Raw genomic sequence first — 5810 nt, forward strand, 5'->3', positions numbered from 1 at the left:
TGACAAAAGGAGGCTGATACCTGAGACTTCATTGCTCACCTGCAGCACCACCACGATGTACAACTAGGAAGCACTCTGGTCTCCCCCTCCCTCTCCTCCCTCTCCCCCTCCCTCTCCTCCCCCCCTGTCTCTCTCTCTCTCAAATAAATAACATATAAAAAAGAATATAAATTGGGAGTCAGGCTAACGCAGCGGGTTAAGCACAGGTGGCAGCAAAGCACAAGGACCAGTGTGAGGATCCCGGTTTGAGCCCCCAGCTCCCCACCTACAGAGGAGTCGCTTCACAGGTGGTGAAGCAGGTCTGCAGGTGTCTGTCTTTCTCTCCCCCTCTCTGTCTTCCCCTCTTTTCTCCATTTCTCTCTATCCTATCCAACAATAACAACAATAATAATTACAATAATAAAACAACAAAGGCAACAAAAGGGAAAAAATAAATATTTTAAAAAAGAACATAAATTAAAAATGATACCAGGAGTACATTTCCACACCCACCCACCATCAAAGTTACACAAGCTTCACACCCTAACAATACCCCCCCTTTTGCTTGCAAGGCAATAAGCATGCTCTCCAAGGAGCGCACCATTCCCCGCTCCATCAAACAACACTTTATCACATTTGGTTTTCAGTTTATTTATTTGTTTATGTATGTATTACCATCAGTGTGTTATCACTGGGACTCTGCTTGCAGGATTTCTCTACTTCTTTTCATACAGTCTTCATCTATTTTTATTTTTCGGATAGAGACACACAGACAGAAAGCTGAAGAGACCACAACACCAAAACTTACTTTGAACGGATGAGGGGCACCTTTGAGTCTGAGCCAAGTACAGGGCTGTATCCAAGAGAATGATTTCACCAGCCTTCCTGCCCTATTTAAAAGACATTAAGCAACTGATTATCTTCTCCAAATGTGAACTCTCATCTCTCTCTATGCCCTGTAGACTGAGTCCATGAACTTTAGTTCCAATACAGAACATCTCAGCATAGAAAAGCAAACACTAACTTCAGAGTAAAGAGGAAAGAAACTTCATCAAGTTGTGGTACTGAACAGCATGGCTGTGGAGTCAAGGACAAGGCCTCTTGGACTGCAGCCAAAGCCTTCACTCAATGAAGCAAAGATGCTTAATATGTTCAATGACATATATATTTTTCCCCTGCCAGAGCGCTGCTCAGCTCTGGATGATGGTGGTGCTGGGGATTGAACCTAGGACTGTGGAGACTCAGGCATGACATTCTCTTTGCATAGCCGTTATGCTATCTACCCCCACCTTAAATATTTTTACATGCATACTCATCTTTGCAGATATGCCACAGTACGCCACTGTGGTGTGAGGTTCAGCAGTTTCTCCATGAAAACTTTCTGATTGACTGACATGTGTGGGTCTTGTTCTTTATCTCAACTGTTTTCCTTTCTTTAAATATCTGACAGCAGATGTCACTGTTATGTCCAACTCCTAAGACAACCTTTTGAGCTAAAAAAAGGTTTATCAAAATTTCCTTCTTCTGGACAATCTGCATGCTTATTTGTTTATTGAGTCGTTACTGAGGGGTAAATGGTTTACAGTGTACACACCAGCACAAGGTGCGGCTCGATTTGTGGGCTAGGGCGCCCATGTTCTTTTTCTCCGCTCCCTCTCCCGCTCACCCCAGAGATTTGTTTTTTTTGTTTTGGTGCAGTACACCATGTCCAGTCCATGTTTCTTCCCTCACCAGAGTCCTTTGCTGTGGTGCAGTGCCCCATGTCCATCCATGTGTCACTCTGTGCTCTCCTCCCTCCCAGAGTCCTTTGCTGTGGTGCAGTGCCCCATGTCCATCCATATCTCACTCTGTGCTCTCCTCCCTCCCAGAGTCCATTGCTGTGGTGCAGTACCCCATGTCCATCCATGTCTCACCCTGTGCTCTCCCTCCCTCCCAGAGTCCTTTGCTGTGGTGCAGTACCCCATGTCCATCCATATCTCACTCTGTGCTCTCCTCCCTCCCAGAGTCCTTTGCTGTGGTGCAGTGCCCCATGTCCATCCATGTCTCACTCTGTGCTCTCCCTCCCTCTCAGAGTCCTTTGCTGTGGTGCAGTGCCCCATGTCCATCCATGTCTCACTCTGTGCTCTCCCTCCCTCCCAGAGTCCTTTGCTGTGGTGCAGTGCCCCATGTCCATCCATGTCTCACTCTGTGCTCTCCCTCCCTCCCAGAGTCCTTTTCTGTGGTGCAGTGCCCCATGTCCATCCATGTGTCACCCTGTGCTCTCCCTCCCAGAGTCCTTTGCTGTGGTGCAGTGCCCCATGTCCATCCATGTGTCACCGTGTGCTCTCCTCCCTCCCAGAGTCCTTTGCTGTGGCGCAGTACCCCATGTCCATCCATGTCTCACCCTGTGCTCTCCTCCCTCCCAGAGTCCTTTGCTGTGATGCAGTGCCCCATGTCCATCCATGTCTCACCCTGTGCTCTCCTCCCTCCCAGAGTCCTTTGCTGTGGTGCAGTGCCCCATGTCCATCCATGTCTCACCCTGTGCTCTCCTCCCTCCCAGAGTCCTTTGCTGTGGTGCAGTGCCCCATGTCCATCCATGTCTCACTCTGTGCTCTCCTCCCTCCCAGAGTCCTTTGCTGTGGTGCAGTGCCCCATGTCCATCTATGTCTCACTCTGTGCTCTCCTCCCTCCCAGAGTCCTTTGCTGTGGTGCAGTGCCCCATGTCCATCCATGTGTCACCCTGTGCTCTCCCTCCCTCCCAGAGTCCTTTGCTGTGGTGCAGTGCCCCATGTCCATCCATGTCTCACCCTGTGCTCTCCCTCCCTCCCAGAGTCCTTTGCTGTGGTGCAGTGCCCCATGTCCATCCATGTCTCACTCTGTGCTCTCCCTCCCTCCCAGAGTCCTTTGCTGTGGTGCAGTACCCCATGTCCATCCATGTTCAATCCCACTCATAAGTGAGATCATTTGGTATTTGTTCTTCTCCATTTGGCTTATCTCACTTCACATGATCCCTTCAAATTCTATCCAAGATGACACAAAGAATATGACTTCATCATTATTAACAGCTGGGTTCTATTTTATCCTGAATATATATGTCTTTGTTGTTGTTTTTGCCACTAATCTGTAATTGTATATCTAGATTGCTTCTGAGTATTACAGAAGTGTGCTTCTATGAACTTAGGTATGCAGACCTCTTCTGATGGGTTTTGTTCTTTGGGTAAACCCTTAGGAGAGGAATTGCTGGGTAGTCGGATAGCTCCCTTCCTAGTGTTATGAGAAATATGAAGACTGCTTTACAGTGTACACCTTGATTCAAGTGTTATAAATAAGGAAAAACTATTCGTTCTCATTTTATGAGTCTGAAAGTGGAAAGTTAGGTTTGCTTAATCCAGTCATTCAGTGATGTCATCTTTCTGTTCTGCTCTCTTTTGAACACAGATTTGTTCTTATGGGTTGATTCTTTTTGCAATTACAGATTATCCTGGTTTCAAATATCATAGTGAGATCAAAGGCAACAAACCAGGATTATTAACTCCATGGCAAATGCCTTCATTCACAAGAAAACCATTAAAATTAATCTCTAAGAAGGTATTTATTTTGGAATTACTGGTTAGTATTGTTCCTTAGAACCTTGAATCAATCAGTTATAGGTAAAGGCAACAGTACAGTGATAGGCTTTGATCAATCATAACTGGAGCAGTATGGTTAGGGAGGAAATGAACCATTTCAAAAGGTCTGTGCGGGTCCAGTGAAGAGCTAGACTTTTGTTCCAAAAATGAAAGGGAAATCAGGCCTGCTCAGTAGGCATTCAAGTCTATCGGTCATGTTTGCTATCTAGAAATTAACTAGAGGTGAAAGCCCTGTTAACCATTGTCTGGTAGGACAGGCATAGTCCACCCAGGACAGGTCTCAAGGTAACTACTATTTGACATTAGGATGCCATGGTGGTATACTTTCTCTCAAAGAGACTGAGGAATGAGACAGGGGTTTAATACATCACTATAGGAATGGTGAGTTTCCTGCTTTCTTAAACGTACATTCTTCAGTACAGAAAAGGGATATTTTTCATTGCCCCAGTGACCTCCATATTGTGATAGAGGAAGTCATTTTTCAGGGACCTTGGAGAGATACCGTTACTAGGGTTGGTTTAGTTTGTGAGTTGATCAGGAGTAACGGAAAGTGGGGGAATGCTCTAAGATTGAGAAATGCCCTAAGATAGAGAAATCTCTAAGATAGAGAAATGCTCAGTTCTAGCTCTAGAACCATCCTTGGGGCCTGGTGTGTGCTCAACAAGAACTGCTGGCAGAGGCAGCAAGGTGTGTTCACATGAATACCATCGCAGGAGCTCAATTTTTTAACTTCTTTTATTCATCTTATCTGATAGAACAGAGAGAAATTGAGTGAGGAAGGTAGAAAGGGAGAGGCAAAGAGGTACTACAGCCCCATTTCAACACTTGTGAAGCTTTCCCCCCTGCAGGTAGGGACTGGAGGCTGGAAACTGGGTCGGTGTGCATAGCAGTGCTTGCACTTAACCAAGGGTGCCAACACCTGGCCCCCAAATATAGAACATTGTATGAATGTGCATGTCATCCTTGAGCAGCTGTCAGGCTAATCTCCTCTGGGTCATTATAATTTCAGTATATGTGCAAAATAGGTCACTTAGGCTCATATATATATTTGCCTCCAGGGTTATTGTTGGGATTTGGTGCTTGCAACATGAATCTACTGCTTCTAGAGGTTATTTTTTCCCTTTTTGTTGCCTTTATAGTTTTATCATTGTTGTGGTTATTGTTATTGTTGTTACTGATGTTGTTGTTGTTGGATAGGACAGAGAGAAATGGAGAGAGGAGGGGAAGACAGAGAGGAGGAGTGAAACATAGACATCTGCTGACCTGCTTCACCACCTGTGGCCTGTGAAGTGACTCCCCTGCAGGTGGGGATTTGGGGGCTCAGACCAAGATCCTTACTCTGGTCCTTGTGCTTCTCGCCATGTACCCTTAACCTGGGGTGCTACCACCTGGCTCCTGGCTCTCACATTTTTTAAGTGACATTTGTTGTGAGAGAAGGAAGAACAATAGGAGAAGAGACACCAAAACCCCACATTCTTCTGACATGTGGGTTGTTAGCATTTGAACTTGAAACATCAAGCCTGCAGGCTCTGTGTTCAGCCACTGAAATGCTCTCTCATCTATGCCTTCAAAATGTCAAACATGAATTCAGTAAGTTGAATGTGTTGATTTGGATTTGATTGTGTTTGCATTTCTCAAATATAATTTACACACTGATTTTGTTCATTTGTCTTTTGAGACAAGAGTCAAGGCATATGGTTTTATAAAGTAGCCCATCTTTGAGCTGTGATTATTTCCTCATTGAGTTATTTGTTTCTTTATCTAATTCATAGCTTGTTAACCAAAAGCCAAATCACAAGACTAATTAGATTTCTATCATCATTGTGGTGTACCCAGCATTTTGCATTACTTTATGAGATGCACAGTTTCAGACTGTCCTACTAGTAGTTATGCTGTTTGAAATTGGGCCATAGTATAATTTTCAAATTTCCTATTTCAAAAATAAATCTTTAAAAGGTTTGGCAGAGAACATGTTTTATATGATTTTGAGTGACTGCTAGGTTGTCGGAGAACTCGTGACCTGTCTCTGTTTATCTGTGCGAAATACACCTTGTCTTTCTCAGTACCCCCACATTTTTGTTGTCGTATTTGCTCTTTAAAAATCTACCTTGTCCTCTACATGGTTCATTACCATAAATCTTATTCTCACAGCAAGAAGCTGCGAAGAAATAGGAAGCCTTACGTGAACACATGCTTATATCGAGCTGAACATATCATCCACCC

At 44.6% G+C, this 5810-nt stretch overlaps 1 non-coding gene across 1 annotated transcript; it reads right to left on the reverse strand.

Moving 5' to 3' along the window:
- Positions 1–4513: 4513 nt before the first annotated feature.
- Positions 4514–4617, reverse strand: LOC132538462 (U6 spliceosomal RNA). The gene has a single exon (XR_009549823.1). It is a non-coding gene; the product is annotated as a U6 spliceosomal RNA (small nuclear RNA).
- Positions 4618–5810: the final 1193 nt, after the last annotated feature.

The sequence above is a fragment of the Erinaceus europaeus genome, chromosome 4 (genome assembly GCF_950295315.1).
Source record: "Erinaceus europaeus chromosome 4, mEriEur2.1, whole genome shotgun sequence".
In the NCBI taxonomy this organism is placed as follows: Eukaryota; Metazoa; Chordata; class Mammalia; order Eulipotyphla; family Erinaceidae; genus Erinaceus; species Erinaceus europaeus.